The sequence below is a fragment of the Pangasianodon hypophthalmus genome, chromosome 25 (assembly GCF_027358585.1).
Source record: "Pangasianodon hypophthalmus isolate fPanHyp1 chromosome 25, fPanHyp1.pri, whole genome shotgun sequence".
Lineage (NCBI taxonomy): Eukaryota > Metazoa > Chordata > Actinopteri > Siluriformes > Pangasiidae > Pangasianodon > Pangasianodon hypophthalmus.
This window is the reverse complement of record NC_069734.1, coordinates 17,552,987-17,574,636: the sequence shown is the minus strand read 5'-3', so window position 1 is coordinate 17,574,636 and position 21,650 is coordinate 17,552,987. Positions and strand designations below refer to the sequence as shown.

The 21,650-nt window shown below is 38.6% G+C and overlaps 1 long non-coding RNA gene across 1 annotated transcript; it reads right to left on the bottom strand.

The window, feature by feature from the left end:
- Window positions 1–309: 309 nt before the first annotated feature.
- Window positions 310–13,644, bottom strand: LOC128317435 (uncharacterized). Its single transcript, XR_008300946.1, has 3 exons — window positions 13,521–13,644; window positions 6,622–6,821; window positions 310–2,754 (listed from the first exon to the last, which is right to left on the bottom strand). It is a non-coding gene; the product is annotated as an uncharacterized LOC128317435 (long non-coding RNA).
- Window positions 13,645–21,650: the final 8,006 nt, after the last annotated feature.

Genomic DNA, 21,650 nt, shown 5'->3' with positions numbered 1-21,650 from the left:
GTATGAAAATTATTATAGTCAATTAGCAATTAGTGTATATATACACAATTGACTATGATAAATTTTATATATATATATATATATATATATATATATATATATACACACACACACACACATACATACATACACACACACACACACACACACATATATATATATATATATACATATATATATATATATATACATATATATATATATATATATATATATATATATATATATATGTATATATATGTGTGTGTGTGTGTGTATTATTTTTTTTTTATTTAGGTGTAGTGTGGAGCACTTTCCACTAGGGGGCATGACTACAATTAAAACCTCAGGAGAAGAAATGTAGGTCTGATGTGTTTCCATCTTTTCAATCACAGCACCAATTTTTTTAATTTTTGCCGCAACTTTATTTTTATTTATTATGCATCACATAACATATACAACCTACAAACTCTGAATCAAAGAACGCGTCATTTTTAAAACTGAAATCAGTGAATAGATTAAAAACATTTTATACCACAGCGCTGTTGTATTCTCCACTCTGATTGGTCAGAAGGTTGATTCTAATACATTATCATTTCTGTAGTAACAACCCATTCACAGGAACTTGTATGGCAGACGAATAAATACATAATTTAATGCAAATAATAAACAGCTTTTTTTTAAAAATGTCGTTATTTAACAAAGAAAAACGTACAAACTGTTTTCTTGTGCTGTGTTCTGTGAGGAGATGTTTATTTAACATTTATGGAAGGAGTCTCCAGTGTCAGCGCTCCACTGTTGTGGTGTAAAATGCAGCGTGACTTGAAGTCAGAGTGTATCTTTCGATGCTGAAGGGGATGCATCAGGAACCGTTGGCTCCTCGATATCATCCAATCAGTTCCTGATGCAGTATCATCAACATCAGAAAGCATCGCCGCACACCAGGCGTGAGAGTCGCCCTGGATTAAAAAAAACAAACCTCAAAGGTAGACGATTAGCAAAAACATGTTTGGTGTCTGATGTTTGTTTCTTTCATTTTACATTTAGCTAGTTTGACATTGTGCAAATAAATAATCACACACTCACGTCGACTAAAACGTCACAAAGCTAAAAACAGTCCGACGTCAGACTCGAGTAGGAGGCGTGGCCTACGGTTTGAAGGCGGAGTTGAGTGTTAAAAGTGATCTGGATGATGTTAAAGTGCCAATTTAATTTGTATGTTCAATTTTTAATGCTTCTTCTTTTTGTTATTTTATGAAAGAAATGGTGTCACTGAAGCAAACAATGTCTTTGTGATTGAGTGTGTAATGATTTAGTGCAATGCTAGACTGGTAGATATAAGCGTTTCGTACCTGTTAGCTTGTAGCTCCAGTACAAAATGAAAGAAGCAGACATTGTGAAATTGTGTACTTGTGAACACCAGATTCAACTCATTACCAAAGATACTGTAGCAGCAGTAGCTATTCTATTCTAGCTCTTTTCAGTGATTCAGTTCATTTGACTCAGTTTGTTTGATTCAGAGTCGACTCTTTTGACTCACATCACCCCTGCATTAACACACAGTCGAGAGTCAAAGACACATCCAAAGAAGCATTTTAAATCATTTGTGCTGCAGGAAAGACTCCTGTATATGTATGCTTCATATACACACCATCCACTTTATTAGGAACACCTGTATACAGTACCTTAACACCTGGTTGATGAGGAAGGTCAGAGAAGAATGACCAGACTTGTTCGAGCTGACAGGAATCTACAGTAATTCAAATAACTACTCTTTACAACCGTGGTGCGCAGAAAAGCATCTCAATACACAGCACATCGTGCATCGTGCTCTCACATCTACTACTATAGCTACCTACTTCAACACAAAATATATAATGCACTAATCAGTGTGAAAATCGTTTGTGAAAATGTCGGACCACACGAGCTTTAGGAATGGTCTGAGGAATCTTTCGAGGCAATCATCTGGATTTGTCACTTTATAGCGTCATACTTCATTTGCGTAGAACTGAGAAAATCTCGGTTCTAATGTTGCCTTTGTGTTGCTGCTGTTTGTCCAACATGCATATAGCTGAATATGATATAAACCAACATCCATGATGTTTGTGGGCGGAGCCTGAAGGGGGCGGAGATGCTGGGCTTGGCGCAATCCCAGCAGCCCCTGCGAGGCTGTCTCACACTCACAGTTGCCAGCTGAGATTATGCCAGCACTCAGCCTCAAACTCACACACCGTCACGGTGTGACTTCATATTTACACAAATGTGTGTGTGTGTGTGTGTGTGTGAGATCGACAGCGCAACCCCTGCAGGTGAACGTGAGCATCATAAGCGCGTCACAGTTGCCTGCAGAGATTATGCTGGCGCTCCCATGTGTGTGTGTGTGTGTGTGTGTGAGAGAGAGAGAGAGAGAGAGTGTTACCAACACAGTGTTGAGTTCACTAGATGACACACTGACTAGTTCCTAGTTGCTGTGTGTGTGTGTGTGTGTGTGTGTGTGTGTGTGATAATGAGTGATAATGTGCCATAAACGAGCCATACTGATCTCTTCACCTCAATGGTGAGTGTGTGTGAGTGTGTGTGTGTGTGTGTATGTGAGAGTTTAGATTCCTGCAGCTGCTGAGCTGTAAGGCATCACCCCAAGGCATCTGCCGTGTGGCCCCTGAAACACACACACACACACACTCCTATCCTCCACCCACCAGTTGCCATGGTAGGAGGAGAAGTACGCGGGGTTGTATTGTCCAAGCATCCACTGTGATCATCCCTCCATACACACTGTGAGAGAGAGAGAGAGAGAGAGAGAGAGAGCGAGACTAAGTTCAAAGAGCCAATTCTTCCAAAATTAATCAAAAGCATGAAGTGTTTTGTTAAAGGTGCAATCAGGAATTTTGTGGAGTTCAGAAACATCAGGTTTTTATCTTGTACACTTGTAACTATTAGAGCTTTTAAATGAATAAATTCCCTCTCTGTAGCCAACTAGCTGACGTTTCCTTCTTTAGTTTTTGCACTAGGGATATGACGCTAATGTATCTAACAAGTAATGAAATACATTTTTTTAAATGTACTTTTCTTCCTCGAACCACACCCAGTTCTTCACTGACGTCACACAGCTGTACTGATGTGGAACGCTATGACGGCGGCCATCTTGGACAACCGGTATAATATTTTCTTTATCGCAGTTTAGTATGACACACCCCTGAGGCTCCGCCTACCAAAGTTTGAAAAAGATGGCAAAAACCAGAAACAAATATCACCAAACTTGCCTTGGCCTAGTGAGTGAAAGCTATAATAACTAACTAGTGAATGAACACTGACTACTGAGCCCAAGCTGACTAGTTGCTGAAAGTAAACTAGTAAGTGTAAGCTAACTAGTGAGTGAAAGCTAACCTTGCAAGTAAAAACTAACTAAACTAAAACTAGTGAGTAAAAGCTAGCTATTGAATGAAAGATTACTAAAGAGTACAAAGTAGCTAGCAAGTGAAAGCTGACTAGCAAGTCAAAACTAGCAGTATAAATGCTAACTACTCTGTGAAAGATTACTATTGAGCGAAAGCTGATGAGCCAGTGAAAGTAAATTAGCGAGTGAAAGCTGACTAGCTAGCTGTCAAGGGAACTCTTAATAGCTAGCATGTGAATGCTGACCAGTGAGTTCAAGCTAGTTAGCAAGACTAGCAAGTGAAAATAAACTAGTGGGTGAAAGCTGACTAGGTGAAATCAGTTGAATTAGTCATTTGTCATTAGTTCAATCATTTATTAATATCATTAATCATTTATTTAATTTGGACTTAATTTGTACCCTTTTTATTAACATCTACAAAAAATATATACTTTTAGGCACGAGGATGAGAGAAAAGCTGAGCGAATAGAACCAATAAGCTGACAGATGAGCTGAAAAGCGTTCTCTAACCGTTTAATTCAATTTAATTGAAAGCTTCAGTGAAACGTTACACCACGCACACAGCTGACATTCATTATTTATATCACACTTTAGGACCTTCTGCCATTTCGCAGTACGCGGCATCTGTGACGATTACTGTCCAATTTCCACTACAGGAAAAAAATCATGTCCAATTTTTAATCACATATTCAGTCATTATAATTGTGTATGTTTATATTTAATTTTACTCAATTTTACTTGTATCATATTTTTCCTGAATACTATTTTCTAAATAGCGTATTATTTTGTGGGCTGCTGTTTATGTTTGTTAGAGTTTTATCAATTTTTTTTTTCAGAAAAGCCTCTGACAGTTTTGCAATAGTATTTTAATGCTACAACAACAATAATAATAATAATAATAATAATAATAATAATAATAATAATAATAAATCCCTGCCATAATATTAGTATTCTAGCTCATTTCTCTTCATTGTAATAAATGGGTTTAATGTAATAGATTAGACTGCAAGCTTGCGACTGGGTACACTCTTTTAAAACCCCTAAATATTTTAAGAACATTAAACCTTTCGTTTCTAACGTTTCTAAGTAGCCTGGCTGGTGTGACGATACACAGTCTATCTTAAAAATGTAACCAGAATCATTAACACGATTATGATAGAAATTAATATTTTATTAAAAGAGAATGATTATGTAAAAATAGCATCATTATTTCTTTTAATGCATTGAAATTATCATGTAATTTGAAGTAATATTAATTGGATCATTAACCATTTTTTAAAAAATGGCGCGAGTCTATATTTTTAATGCATGGACACTTTTGCTCAGGGCTAGACCCAAACCCCGCCCCCTCCTTCCTGTCTTTTCCAATCATGTTACAGTATTTAATTTGTTTGTTTGTTTGTGTTTTGTGTTCGTCTTGTGACTCTGTTTCACAGCTAATAAGCCAAACAAAAGGTTCTCCGCCTCCTCTTTAATTTTCATCTGCCCTGTCTGAAAGCAAGGCTCGGAGTGTCGGTTGGCTCTGGTCCTGAAGAAATGGTTTTCCTTTTGTGGCCTTTCTGTGCGAGTTTTTGGGAGGCAATGGCCCCCGGGTAGGAGGTAGGGAAGGATGGAGGGAAGGAGGTATTGTTAGGACTAAATCAGCATGAGCTGTTGAGCTAGGCTAGGTTAAGGTGCTGTGGGAGGAGTATAAGGGGCGGGGGGTAGGGGGGGATAAAACTTTTCCCAACAGCTTTTTTTCTTTTACAGGCCACATCAACCAGATTTTTGTGGGCACTGGATTTCCTAACAAACAATCCCTTTAGACTTAAACAGACTTGACACTTTCTTTTGTGGTAGCCCAAAGGTTCTGGCTGCTTTCTCACCGGGGAAGAGGGCGGCGGCAAGCTGGACAATGCAAATCTGGAACAGCTTCGTTTGGCGACGGATGCCATATTGTCTGGGAAACAATAAGACAGTACAACTGGAACCTGACAGGAGCACCTTAGACGGCCTTGCTAATGAGCGTGGTGGAAGTTTCTGGAAATCTTGAGCTTCTTCATAATCAAACTAATGGTCAGTCAGCAGGGGTGCCACAAATCACTTACATCACTCCTAGCATCATGGATTTTTAAAAAAAATTTATCATAATGTTATGGTCATCATATGATTACTATGGCATATAAGTGCAAAACATATTAAACAAACCAAAAAAATGCAACTGCAAACCAGAAAACACAACAACAACTCTACAAACAGAACACGATTAACTCCAAACTGAAAGAGGAACATGCTTGAGGCTGATTGGACACAGCGTGTGACTATCACAAGGAAAAAGAATTGCACTTTTTCAGTTTGTTACCTAGCTCTCTCCTTTTTCCATCATCTCTCAGATGGACTCGCACTGTAGCCAATCAGCAACGAGCATGCGATTTTCAGTAAGGACCTAGCCTTTCAGTTTTAAGTTAATGTTAATGTGTTTCCAAATGTGCTGTTGTGTTTTGGTCTTGCAGTTGTGTTGTTTCGAATTTGCTGTCACGCTTTTGGTTTGTTATTGTGTTTTGCACTTATGCGCCACCGTAGATCATAGCAAAGAGGGCATTATTCCAAAGATCACATACCTTTAACGTCTTTCAATCCTTTTTGGGAACTGTGGCAATTAGTCATGATGATTTGCCACTGAATTAACTCATTGTTGGTGTCCTTTCGTAGCCATTCTGAGTAAAAATCATTTCATCATCCTCGTCACAGGAATTGTAAATGATAACAAAAGAAAAGTACTGAGTCATGGTTGATATTTATGGAGAGAAAGTTGACCTGGCAATGCGAACGGTCCTCAGAGCGCACCCTGAGGTACACCGACAATTCTACATTTCTGGAGCTGAATAAAAACAAATGTAAGAATCCCGATTACCTGGCTGAGGTATATCGAGAGCTAGGACTGAACAAAAAACCTCTTTTGAACATTATTGAATGAGCAATGCGAAGATTTAATGGCTTAGTCGATTGACAATCGCGCTGAACCAAGAGGCAAAAGGTGCCACATGGATTGATGACGCTGCACAAATTGAATCACACGAGGTGTCGATGATCCATACTCATAACATTCACATGTTTGGCTAGAAGAACATTCCAGAAATCAAAGCTCGAAGCTACCGCTACCTTGAGATGCCATTGTCTTACACTTTAAAATGTCAATGTTTCTATCTTTGACTTGAACTTGCTATACAAGAATCATTCCGTGTAGCATTCTGGAGGCAGCTTACCTTGCTTCTACCTCCAAAGCACTTGTCCTGGGTGGCGTCATGTGAATAAATAAGCCTACACGTGAATACACGTGTATCACGGTGTGATTTCTTGCCGTTTGCCTGCTCTGTAAGGTTGAGAAGGCACACCACCCCGCCTGTCTCCTTCAATGGGCCGGCTCTATTGATTCCCCTCTGTTCGTCCTCCGTCGGTTTCCCCGCTGTAACCAATGGAGAGAACGAGAAACACAAACGAGTGAGAGAGAATTCTTCTCTTCCCTCTTTCTCATGTATTAGAGAGATTTAGTATCTGAATGTTAAACTAAAGCTTGTTCTCAGAATCAGGATATATTCTCACATGTGTATTTATAATATTACTATTAATATTATTATAATTAATAATACTACACTTCTTGTCCATAGGAACCCCAGGTCTACCTCCACCATTCACTAACAGAGCAGAGCAGATACAGCATTGCTGTATGAGTTAACACTTAGAGAGTGTATTGTTGTTTGAAAGCCAAAAACCAGCACACTGGCTGCAGTGATTGCTGATTGGGCTTTTGAAATAAAGCTGACTAATGAGGAAATGGATTAAAGCTCCGTTCAGCATTTACAGAAACAGCACCACAATCAACTCAAGACTCATTCTGTGTCCAAGAACAAGGCAAATACATTACAGATTTTGGAAAATTATTATTATTATTATTATTTTTTAAATTTGCAAGAATATACCTGGCCAACTGTAATACATCAACACGGAGTTTTTACATAAAGACATTTTATTGGATTATTGGTTATATTATTGGATACTGTATTAAATCTTACAATCATGGCCTGTCTTTCTGGTAAAGGTGTGTGGAAAAGAGTAGCCCGCTCAGCCCTTTTGGTCACTAATTAACAGAAGAATGTCTGACTTGGTAAAGGTGGACAGTCTTATCGCTGGGACGTGTCCAGCAGGTGACCTTCCCAAACCGCTGCCCTTTTCAACTTTCAACAGTCCAGGCTTCCAAACACATATACACACACACACACACCTGCTGAAATTCCCATCGTCACCATCCTGGTACACCAGCTATTTTCACACTTTAGAAGTTCAAAACAAGATACACCATTTCCTGACTATATCAACGAAATAAGGGACTCCAGAATGAGTTCTCAAATCCAGTTCCAGGGACTTCCTCCTGCACTGTCCCTACTTCAAACACTCTATATCCACCTATTCAAACCCTTAATGACCTGGATCAGGTTTGGGAGTATAGACAGGTCAAGACTGTGCAGAGCCAGCACTCCCCAGAACTGGATTTGAGAACCTGTGATGTAGGCACCATGCTGGGTTTGCATTTCAGTGAACTAATACAGGATTTTGCTCAACGATTTTGCTCAACTCCCAACACACCTCAGCCAGTTAATTAGATTCCAACCTTTTTATTTATTCAGAAATGTGGAATAGCTGGTGACCAATGTACCTCAAGGCCCTTGGATACAAGTGTAGCTAAAATGTGTTTGATGGATATTTCATTTTTTAGGCTGCCTTATGCTAATTAGCACTCAGGTCAGGTGTGTTGGAAGTTGGGCTGTAGTAAAGACCACCATTGTCAAGTCCAAGACTAGGATTAGCCAAGACCGAGTCAAGACCGAGTCTTAAGGGGATCGAAGCCAAGTCGAGGTTGAGGCCAAATGAAAGCAAGCCCTAGACAAGATCAAGACCATCAAATCCTTTTTGAGGCCAAGAATTTAGTTCAACTAGTTGGGTTCATTCATGCTTTGTGCCAATGATTGTCTGTTTTCTAGAAAAATTGAATTATTTCTTGTCAAACTTTGTGCCTGTGAAAAGAAAAGACAACACAAATATTATTTTTACAAACTCTCAGTCAAGACCAAGACCATGTTTAGCGAGACCAATGTCCAAGACCGAGCCAAATCTGAATACAAATCCCAAATTCCAAGACAAATCCAAGTCAATACAGAAAACATCTCAAGACTGGACTCCAGAATCCCCAGAGTCCCCAAAATCGGATTTGAGAGCCATTGCTGTATTCACCAAGCTGATATTTCCTATATCTGAAGGACTGTTAGTTGATATTGTTGTTCGCTAAGCGCAGAAAAAGTAACGTAACTTTTAAGAGAACAGTGTGGAAACAATGTGGTTGCTGTTTAGCTAGCTAGCAACTTGTTACCCTTCTTAAATTCATTGAAATTGACACTTTATTGGCCTTCTTAATCATTACAAAGATTTGAAAACCTGCATTGTCATAACACCACTGAAGCAGAGAGCTGGGATTTACTGCTATGAAACAGTGTCACCATTTTCTGTCTATGTTGCAAGAGTTTCCAAATACACAAAAAAAAACTATACAACAGGTTGGATTTTTTATATTCTGCTATAATTAGGCTACTTCAGATTCTGATAATTATGCTGGCCACAATCTTGTTGACACAGGGGCACTAAACTTTAACCCATACAACACTATGACCATGGAAAATTTGGGATTTTTGATGACTGAAATTTAAGACAAAAACGCTAGATCTCGATACCACCGTCATCTTTCAGGCATCTTCCACAGTGTATTAATGCAGTAATGTGAGTTAAAGGTGGACCAACAAGGTATTGCAATTAGGCCATGTTTTTAACATAACTGGGCAAGTCATACTCTTTCCCAAGAACGATGAGATAGTCAGTGGTGATTCATGAGGTAAGGTTGGCGCAAATTGGCGGTGTGGTCAGATGATGTGGAAGTCTTCAACGGGAAGAACATGACTTCAACGTGACTAAGAAACTGAGCAAGGATAAGGATAAAGATAGTTTTCCAAAAATGGGGATGTCCTCAATATATTTCTGAAAATATTAAAATTAGTTTTTAGGGAAATTAGTTATGTTCAGTTCATGTATTTCCTGATTTTTTTTTTATTTAATTTGCAAAAGATTTCAAAATAATTTCCTGTTTCTTAATTATTACACAATTCTGCTTTTTTTTAAAATTTACAATAAAATACTTAATACAGAAATTGACAAAAATCAGTATCCGAGACCCCTTGTCCGTACTGCAATTTCATCTTTTCTTTTTCGGAAGTTATCCATATAACAATAAGAAAGGAATTGTGAGATGTGTGATGAGGAATATGGCCATTTCAAGCTGATCGATCGAGCGTTCCTCTCTCCTGCGTGACCTCAGTCCTCAAGGGGGTTAAAACCTATTAACCTTCGACCTCCCCTGACTTCCCTCGACCTTCAGTGTGAAAGGAAGTAACACTGAAAGATGACCACCGCTCCGGCCTTCTGTTGACCAAACCCAACACACACACACACACACACACACAAAAAAAGGCAAGGCACACTCCGCAAATAATACTATTAACTAATCAATACCAGGGCCTGAAAAGGGAACGGGGTGTGTTTTCCATTTGAAAAGAGGAAGACGTGTGCCACGCTCTTTCCAACGGATAGTCGCTGACCTCGCTCACACACACTCATCAAATCAAATGCATGTAGAGAGACCATGGAATGGAGAGAAGTGTGGATTCAGTACTCAGCATTCTTTTAACCAAGGGTTACAGTTATCATAAAAACAGATACAGCAAGACACTAACGACCAAAAATCTTTTCTGAAGCGAAAAGCACAAGTGTCATGGGTGCGTATGTGAAATATGAGCTCACTCGACCACCATCCACCCCCTGACCTCATTCGCCAATTTCGGGACACGCCCCAATCTCAAAACACACATTTCCTCAATCTCAATCTAAAAATGTCCAAATAAGAAAACATTTTTGCGAAACCCTATCTACAACCCTCAAAGTGTGAGAAAAAGTATGTCAATAAAATGGATTATTACTACTGATAAGCAAATGACACCATTTATTCCACCTCTGGAGAAATGGAGAAATGGAAAACATCGCCTAGCCCGACCTAAAATTCTCAGTTTGGGTGTTTAGGGATTAAATGGATGACAAAACCAGTATCAATAATCCAGAAATTGGATATTACTAGAATATATATTCGTTTATTTACAATATTTTTATATTTTACAATAAATCCAAATATACAGTAGGGTGAGGTTCGGAAAAGACACATCTTGACCAGCCCTGATCTGACACATGGTACACACTGACCTAAGATACTAAAGCTACACAACTAAACATATGATTAGAACGTAGGACTCAGTCGTGTTTTTGGCACGTAGCTGTATAAAACTGAGCCCTCATGATGGTCCGGGTCGGTCCAAAAATGGTGGGAAAACTTTAAACACGCTAGACAATATATTAATTACCGTGGCCAGCTCTTACTGTGGTGTGAAGGTCACCATGTGGCATCGCTACACCTGTGATGTGGGTCAGGCCAGTAGCTTTTAGGCCAAAATGAATGATTAAATCTCCACAGGAATACAATTAGATTAGAAATCGCTTATATGACTCAATCTAGTGTTTTCTATCCACTGTTAGAATTTCAAGTGGCCAAAATGTGCAATAAAAAAAACAAGCAAAATTATAACTAAGATTTTTTTTCTTTTTTTTTTTTACATGATCTCATGTTGAGGTTTTGTTCACACACTATGACATAAAATTCCCTGCACCTGCATGCTCAGTTTAGATCTATAACATGCATCTCCAATCCTAAGTGCAACCCCAGGATCGAAAAATAGCCTAATACGATTATTGCGCAATATCAAGAATCCAGAAATAGGATGTTACAGGAATATGCACGGATTTAGCTCTCTTGGTCTGTCATGGAGGTTGTTTGAAGAAAAAGGCACGTCATTCTTAGCCCCGAGTCTGTACACACTCATTTATGGTTTACTCCAATGTGATTTGGGCCAAAATGAGTTTTCAGTTTGCACGATTCAAACAAAATCTTCGATAAAATGCCACGCATGGGCCGGGCTACAGTTGCATTTAAAAAGAAATGCTTATACATGATCCAATCTTTCGTGCATGTTGCAGGAAGTTGGTCCATGTGGCATCGCTACACCTTTAGACTACATTCTGGTATCTCTAAGAACATCCAGAAATACAGTATAATATGATAGTATGATCAAATTAATATGTAATAAAAGGATATGAATGGATTTAGCAGGTTTGCTCTTTAAATGATTCCAAATTTTGGAAAAAGCACACCTTGCCCAACCCTGATCCGCCATGTGCTTCGATCCAGCGGGCCAAACTCCCCCAAAAACAAGTTCTCAAAGCTACACAACTAGAAAAATAACACTACATATTAGATTAAAAATCATTTCCGTGACTGAATCATGTGTTGTTCTTTGTATCCTGGTATGTAAAGTATAAAAAAAAATCAGCAGACGTTGCCGGTTTTTGGGCCGAAATGAAGAAAAATTACGTTTTGATTCATAAAGTGCATTTCAAGGATCTAAGACTAACATAATATTATTATTTTGCAATATTAATAACCCATTTAAGAATATGCACAGATTTAGGGGCAACAATATGGTTTGGGAAAAAAAAACAAAAACATTCCCTTACCCATCTCTGATCTGCCATGTGGTTCGATCCAGAGGCCCAAAAGCTGTTATTAAAGCTATTAAAGTTATTAAAGCGACACAACTAGAAAAATAACACTATATTTTTGATTTAAAACTATTTACATAATTAAATCTGGTGGGTTTTTTTCTGTATACCTCTGCATAAATTAAATAAATAAATTAATTAAAAAATCAGCATGGACTTTGGTGTCTTTTGGGCTGAGATTCACGAAAAACCCAAAAAACAAGAAAAGAAATAACTGACCTGATCCAATCTCAAGGGTTTTTTTTTCACTCGCCAGTACATGAAGTGGCATCGCAACACCTGCACCTTATCCAAAAATACTACGTTCTGATTCATAAGGAGTAGCTAAAAGTGTATTTAGGATCTAAGAATAGCATAATGTAATTATTGGGCCATATTAAGAATAAATTTGAGAGTTTAATTTGTTTAATGCAGTATTCACAACCATGGTTTTGGGGGAAAACGTTGCCTTGCCCAACCCTGATCTGTCATGTGGTTCGATTCAGTGGCCCAAAAGCCCCAAAAATAAGTTATTAAAGCTACACAACTAGAAAAAAAACCACTATAAAATAGATTCCATCTGGTGTTGAATAAACTTAGCACTGACTTTGGCACCATTTGGGCTAGAATGCATGAAAAACCTAGCATAATGTATTATCCTATACTGCGCAATTTTAATAATTCATTAGAGAATATGCATAAATATAGCAGTCATTTTACATTTTTGCTCTAATCACAAACATGGTTTGGGGGGAAAAGCGTTGCCTTGCCCAGCCCTGATCTGCCATGTGGAATTGGTGCACATCAGTGACGACTCTGCCAGCTTTCAGCCCAAAAAGAGTTACTAAAGCTCAACAACAGGAAATAATATTAAATCTTAAATCAGAATTTATTTACAGCAATAAAGCTGATATTGTTGTTCATACACTTTTGTATAAAGTACTTCAGAAGAGTCTGGGTCCCTACTGAATGTGAGATTAGCATGAAAAAACAACGTTAGCAAAACTAGGAACGAAATTCAAAATCATATCCATTCAGTTCTTGTGTGTGTGTGTGTGTGTGTGTGTGTGATGCTGCATCAAGTGTACCATGTGGCATCGCTGCACATGCATCCGAGGCAGTAAATGTTACATTCTGATCATTACTTGTGCATCTTCAAAGCTCCAGAAATGACCATAATTAAATTATTAGGCAAAATTGATCACCTCTAAGATGGTGCATGGATTTAGAAGGTTGTAAGTCATGGTTCAATCACGGAGATGCATTACAGAGAGCATGTTTCACTCCTCAGATGAGAAGATTGTGGAAAGCTCACACTCCAGCACACACACACACACACACACACACACACATCCCAAAAAAAGTTGCACTAAACACTCCAAAAAAGAAAGATGAAGAGAAAGAAGGAGAGATGGGATACCTCGTGGATGCGTCGCAGAGGAAGAGAAGCAGAGGTGTGGCAGCGTGAAGAGGAGGAGAGACGCTACTCGTGCCCAGAGGGAGAGAAGGAAAGGAAGGAGGGATGAAAGAAGAGAAGTGCACCAGCTCCTGTTTTTTTCGTCCTCCTTACCACTGGCCCGAGAGTGAGATCAGGCTCTGATTGGTGGATCTCATGGGCTGAGGCCCCTCCCCCTTTTCCTCCTTCTTCTCCCCTGTCAGGCCGAGTTAACGGAGCGAAAGAGAGAGATGGAGCTGCCTCGCTTCTTCTCGTCCTCTCGTGTCCCCCCCGCTGGGAGATGGGGTGGGCAGGTGGGGCAAGAGTGTGCAGAGTGACCAACGCCCCCCCATACCCCCCCCCCAAAACTACCCCTCCTTTCTTTTTCTCTCACTCTGTCTCTCACTCTATCTTGCTTTAAAATTTGAAATCAACAAATCTCCACACACGTTTACTACTGAAAGTTTTAGGCGTGCTGATGTACCCGATGAGAGGGTATTTTGTGAGAGAAGAGGGTGTGACGGAGAAAGTGTGAACTTGCTGCCACGCAGGAACAAAGAGGATTGGAATTCAGATTAGTGCAAAAAAAAAAAAGATGGAGGAAAAAAAACTTCCTTTCTCTTTTTGTCCTGCATATTCTTTCTCTCGCTTTCTTGTTATATTACCTCCACGTCTTCTCATTTCTCATACAGGACAAGTATTGATTTCTTCCCCCTTTCCTACTCTGTGCTCTTATTTTTTTGCACCCTGAGCGCAACCTATGATGTGAAACAAAAAAAAAAAGTAGAAGAAGTAAATAAGAATGAGAATATCAGAAATTACACAACAAGAACGTCAAGATAAGGTGTTTCTGTGGAGACGTAAATATCATTTGGAACTATGTTTCTATCGTAAGGTTCTATAGAACAAGAAACGAGTATTGATTCATTTGTTGGCGTGTGCTGGACGTCCTTGCTCTTGCTGACCCTCACCACCCTAACGCTATGCAAATGCGACAACCTTTGGCGAATGACCTCGATCATCCCCTCGGCCCTTCCCCCTGCCTTCTCTCTCAGTGTCCAGTGACCTCTGAGCGTTCCCTACCCCCAGGTCAAGAGGTCAAGACCCCCGGAGGGATGGCGTGTGCCGTAAGTCCCCAGAGGGACCCGTGCCCGTTGTTATGGATATGATCCGAGGGACCAGGAAATCCCTGCGCTGTTACATAACGCGGTAGTGATAAAAATGTGCAGCGCCGCCATCTTTGGTCTTGGGTCAGAGTTTGTTAGCTGAAAAACAAACCTGGTAGAAAAAAGTAGTCCATTTTTTAGTGTACATCGTTGATATGACGAGTCTGCAGTGCTACTTAGATAAGAAATAACAGAAAATTCCAGGTCCAGTATGGTTAATATTGGAAATATAATGGCATAATGTTGAAATCTGGATTCTGATTGTTTAATTCTGGATTCTGATTAATTAATACCGAAGTTGTTGATTAATTATCTATAACAGCAGCTAATGTGCTCGTTCTAATACGTTATAATTTTTATAGCGACTTGTACAGCATAAATCAATTTCAACATAAATCGATTTTTTTTTTAAATGCGTGTAATTGTTGGTAGTTTTTTATAAGGAGATGTTTATGGAACATTTATGGAAGGAGTCTCCAGTGTCAGCATGTTATCAGACATAACAGTCAGAGGTAAAGCTCTCACTTTAAGTTTTCCGACACAGGAAAGTCTTCAGTACAGAGGAATTTATGCTTTGCAGTTTCTCCACAATTTCTATGTAGATTCTAAAGATTATGTAGTACAGTATGTATACAGCATGATGAAATTTGAAGTATATATTCTCCTCAGATAAAATTCAATTCCAGATCAAATATGGTTTAGGAGCATAAGGTCAGTTATGATAATGGCAAGTGCATCAGAGCCAGATTTAAGGCTCGAATGCACTTTCACTATTATTGAATTAGTCCGAATTTAGATTCCGAATCACAGTGAAATTGATACTTTTAATTCGTTTGCTGTTTGGTTTGGTTGTACACTGTACATAATTAAGGCTGAGGGGTGCGTAGAGCAGAAAAGGTCCTTGTAAAACTCTTCCATTCATTGGTCAGAAATACAGTGAAGGGAAAAAGGTAAACAAACCATTAAATGAAGCTATTTCCAAATTCAGTCCGTATTTTCTATCCCAGATTTTTTTTCAGGCTTAAATGTAAGTGCTTAATATTTAAAGGTGTTGGTCTAGATGATTTTGAAAAACCATGTCCCTGATGTTTCTACTCAAGAAAAATCTGACAGTGTAGTGTTAAGGTCATTTTCATGACGGAAAAACACCTGCGTAACCCAACTCTGAATATACGTAACTTTCCCTGAATAAATATTGCCATAAATTTTGGACTTAAGTTGCCAATTCTGGACACGGCGCTCTGTGAACACTGTCATTTGTGCAGTTATGCATCATGTATAACTCCAGCCCAAGCCATTGGTTTAACAGTATGAACCATAATCAAGTGTCTGGACTCCGAGGAGTTGCTGATCTCCAGTCTTGCTGTGTAACGTATGATTTGTTGGCAAATCCACAAATCAAAATGTTAGTCAAAGAACAGGTAGGCAACAATAAACTGTTGTCATAATCAAAGTCGAAAACAAGCATGAGTCGGAAAAAAGAGACATGGAAACAGGAAAACAAGGCTCGGGAACTTAACGATACAAAAACTTTCAATGAGACAGAAAAAGACAAATTAATTAGGGGCTAAACACAGAACAGGTGCACACATTAAGGGAACAAACCAATAACAGGACAAAGGCAGAGACAGGGGTACACGACAAAACAAACAAAGACAAACAAAAGCACAACTTCTTTTTTTGCTTGTGTACCCTATGAGGTGGAAAGAGAAAGAAACTAACCTGGTATTTTGAAGCTTTCCATCAGACTATTTACGTATAAACCACAAGAACATGATGATTCATTGGATTACGCTTATCGTCAGTTGTTTAGAGAGTCTGGATTTCAACATGTTATGCTAAAGGCATGGCTCTCAAACTTTGAACATCAAAAACATTTTTACTTCCTGTTTTCTATATTTTTTATAGCTTCTCTAAATCATTGTACATTAATTAGTAGAGCGAGTGTTAAGTATGATGCCCGTTGTACCATTTAGTACCATTTTGAACATTGGACGTTCAAAGCATACTTCATAACTGTATTTCAATGTTGAGGGTTTTTTTTCATGTTCACGCCACTCAAACCATTAAGTGTGTCAAATATCGGAAATTATAGATCACTAAATCCTATCTGGCTTTAATTATATCTTTATTTATAATATTTTTTTATATATCTTTATTAATTATATCTTTAATTATATATAAGAGTCAATAATTATATTAACTCGTATATATAAATTTTATTTGTTATTATTTCAAAGTACAATTGCGAGATACTTTTCATCTTTTTTTTTCAAATGTTTCCAAAAATTAAATATAAACAATGAACATCACTTTTAATTGAGTAATATTTTACCAGCCTTCAAAAACACCTCTAAAAAAAACCCTCTAAAACACCTGAATGCTAGTGCAAGAGGCGGAGCTTTCTGAAGCAACAGGTGAGTAGACTCGGCTCCTCGTGCTGATTGGCTGGATGCCGGTGGTCCACATTATGGTTTTCCTCCCAGTTTATAGATCCTGGGGAACCACAGATAAAGCTACTAAAATGGGAGGAAAGTTAAAAGATGTTTTTGATGTACAAAAAAAATCACTGATGAATTTTTAATGCATTGCAGTGGACTGAGGTAGAAGGAAGAAATTTCCAGAGTCTCGAGTATTAGATAATCGGGTCCTGGTCAAGTTACAAGTCATGAAACTCATCCACGACTCGGGTATAACGTCTCTGGTAATAAAAATCTCTAGGATAGAGAGAGAGAGAGAGAGAGAGAGAGAGGGAGAGAGAGAGAGAGAAAGGAACACACATCATACTGCACAATACAGTAGTAAAAAAAGAGAGAGAGAGTGAGAGGGAGTAAGGGAGGGGCACTTGTTTCCCCCCTAATGCTGGGGCACAATGGTTTTGGGATTGAGGCGGGGCTCGGGGGAGCGGACCGCACCATCTGCCACGGAGGGGGGGGGGGGCAATAATAAAGAGGGGTGACTCAGGATGAGTTAGCTTCAGATATGGAGAGATTCTTTCTCTCCAAATGAGACATGACCCCCCGGAGTACACACTAGAGACACCGCCCAGTTCCTGCCCACTCCATGCCAAGTGTCCTTCTCTTCTTCTCTTCTCCTTTTCTTATCTCTCTTTACTTCTCTTCTTCTTCTCTTCTTCTTTGTCTTTTCATGTCTCTCACTTCAGATCAGATCAGATCAGATTAGCCTTTATTGTCTCCCTTAGGAGAAATTAGTCTTGGGCAATCGAGAGAACACAGCTGATGTTACAATACACATATACAATCAAACTATATTGACATGCAATTACACTCAGATCTGTATAAACAGCAGAACATACACACCATCCAATAACCAAATATACACATAACATACACAAATGCCATACATCAGTTATCGCACAAATGCCTTATACCTAATATTGGCCAAATACGCTACACTTAAATATTACACAAATATCCTACACCAAGACATTTCACATCCCCTCCACCAACACACACACACACACACACACACACTTCATCTCTTACTGTTCAGTAATTTGATTGATAATGAAACTAAGGAAAATTTACACCTATTCAACTTACAGTTTGGTAACCTGTAACCTTCTCAAGGCATCAACTCATACTTTTTGAATTCACAGGTTTGGAAGTTGTGATCTGAGTTTAACAGACAGGTTTCCAAACCATGCTGTAATACCATAACGGATAATAGATTCAATGGCTGCCTTGTAAAACGAAAACAGTGCTTTTATCCACTCCATGGACCTTAAAAATACAAACACTGACTAACTCGTGAGCAAACGTACTCCACTTGATGAGCCCGTTGTATCTGAAAAATCAGAATAAATCCCTAAATACTTATACATTCCTACCTGCTCAACTCTTTCCCCATAGAGAGACCATCTCTTTTTTTTTAACATCATGTGGTGCTCCTCACACCACTGCACGACCTTCTACCTCTGACTTATACATAGCAATATCTGAATCTATTGTCAATAAGCTGTATGAGTATGGCTCATCTGAAAATGTAATAATGTAATTACTGGTTTCTACAATCATTTGTGTATAGTGTAAAAAGAAGGAGGGGCTTAGACAGCCTCGAGGAGCTCCAGGACTTATAACCTGTATGTCAGAGAGGATCGAACTGACTTTCACCTGCTGTTGTCTCCCTATAAGAAATGCATCATACCATTTAATTATATAAGGAGTCACCTCTGTCTGTTTCAGCTTGTTTAACAGGATCTGTAGGAGAAGGGTATTAAATTCTGAACTCAAATCCATAAACATTAGTCTAGCGTAAGATAAAATAATTGTGTTGTAATGTTTTTAAGGATCATCTGTTCTTCTACTATCTTTATAAGCAGATTGATAGGGATCTAATAGATGCTCGTAGGTTCCCTATAATACGTTCAAATGATGTTAGTGCTACTGGGCTGAAATCATTATTTTCCTGTGGTTTTTTTTTTTTTTTTTTTTGGAACAGGAATGATAACCGCTTTTTTCCATATTGTAGGAAGAGAACATGTATCCACTGAGAGCTGGAATAGAAGACTCCAGGCTGGGGTCAACTCATCTGCAAATGTTTTAAACAGAAGAGCCGAAATACCATCCGGTCCACTGGTCTGGTTAATATGCAACTTTTTAAAACCCTTGACCACAGCACTGGGGTCAGTTACTCCTGAATCTCACGGCACTGTACAGTCACTCGCTACAGAACCCAAACGGCTGAAAATGCTGGAGTTCGTTTGCTTTTTCCGGTTCATTCATTACCTGCATTTCTCTCTTTCTCTCTTTCTTTCAGACTTCAGTTGATCATTCCTCTCACGGCATCCCACTTCTTCGTTTCTCTTCTATTCACTATTAACTTTTTTTCTCTGTTCTGTTTATTTTCTCTTTTCTCTCTTCTTCTCCTTTTCTCTTGTCTTTTTTCTCCTCTCTTCTCCTCCTTGTTTACCTTCCTTTCTCTTTCCTTCTCGTCTCTTCCTTTTTTCTCCTCTTCTCTTTTTTCTTTCTCTCTTCTTCTTCTTCTTCTTCTTTTCTCTCTACTCACTTTTTTTTCCCTTCTCGTTCTTTCTCCTTTTCACTGGTTCATTTCTCTTTTCGTCTCCACGTGTCTTCTCTGTTTTCCCGGTCTCTTCTTTCATTTTCTCTTCTCTCTTCTCCGCTTGTCTTCTTCTCTCGTCTTCTGTTCTCGTTTCTTCTTTTACGTTTTGTTTACCATTCTCTCCTTTTCTTGTTCCTCCTCGTCTCGCATTATCTCTTCTGTCACTGTTTCTCTTTCCTTGTGTCTTCTGTCTATCTTTTCTGTTCTTGTCTCACCCTCCTCCCCCCCACCCCCCATCCCGTCAATTAATCATCCCCTTCTCTTCTTTTTCACCTGCTTGTACCTTGTACTGCGAACAGATGTGGACGCTGGTCTAATGAAAGCCACCTTCCTGTGTAGCTGTTTGCTCGATATCGCCACCTCCTGGACACGACATGTAACGCTGCATGACTGCTTCTTGTCGCTGCGGATCCTGGCCAGGTACCGAGAGCAGTGGAAAAAGCACAGTTCTGTCTCAACCCCAGTCCCTTCATTCCTGCACACTGAGAGTGTTTTCTCGCTCTAACACACCAAACAGCTCGACTCGAGCACCTGATGAGGTTAAAGCAGGTGTGTTATTGTGTTTTATTTCCTTTCAACAACCGTTGTGATAAAATGGCCACGTCTGCGGAACGTAGCAGAAAAAATGTAACTTAATCAGCGTAAAGAGACCGAGACAGACAGTGAGACCCAGGGGGTTGTGTGTGTGTGTGTGTGTGTGTGTGTGTGTGTGTGTGACTGTTTATGCTCTTAGCTCTGTGTAGATGATGTCATCTGCTAATGGTCAATAAAATGGCCACCCACTGAGCTCAGATTAGACCGAATGTCACATCAGATCTGAAGCTGGCGGAGACTGATGAACTAATTCTCCGGATCAGCTTTCGGAGCGGAAAAAAATAAGATTTTGGGGTTGACTTAATTAGAATTTGTTGTAATTAGGAATTGCAGTCAGATTTATTTTTTTTTTAGCGCTGTTGTTGTAGTTCGGGTTTAGGCCCTGCTCCATTTTTTTTAACGAACCCTTGGCTTGTCGATTTTCATATCAACTCATGTGATGTTCAGTAGATGAGGGATTGAGTCATTATTATTATTGTCTAATTGTAGTTTCCTTAAACAAAATGTAGCTCCTATGCAACAAGAAGCTACCGAAACCAAGTGGTTGCTTACGTCAAACTTTTCACACTTTGCTATTTTGCTCGAACTTTAGTGACAGTCCCTAACGTTTCAGCACCACAGATCCAAAATAACAAAAGTGAACAATGAATAAATTTGGTAGAAAACATACCTAGAAAGATACTAGTAATAAAATAAAAATGGAGATATTCCTTAAAACTGTACATACGCTAGAAACGACCAATTTATGAATGTAAATAAAGTTAAATAGAGATGTAAGAGTAGACATATAAGTGGGAAATTAAAAATGAAAATGGAAATATTCTTTATAAACCTGTACATATGTAAAAAAAAAAAAAAAAAGATAGATAGATAGATAGATAGATAGATAGATAGATAGAGAAAGGGAGAAAACCTTTAAAAGCCTGATGGTTGGATGGCTAGACTTCTGTCTCCCTCTGCAGGCAACAGTTTCCTTTCACCAGTTTCCTAAAACTGAAACTTTCTGATGAAATTTAAAATAAATAAATAAATAAATAAATAAATAAATAAATAAATAAGCTGTGTTTGGGCATTCTTATTTCTTATTCTTATTCTTATCATTACATATATATATATATATATATATATATATATATATATATATATATATATATATATATATATATCTTTAGGAAATAATAATAATAATAATAATAATTAGGAAAAACCTAGTACATAAAAAAACAACTCGGCAGTGCTAGTGACTTATCGTAGACAAAACATCGTTATCGAA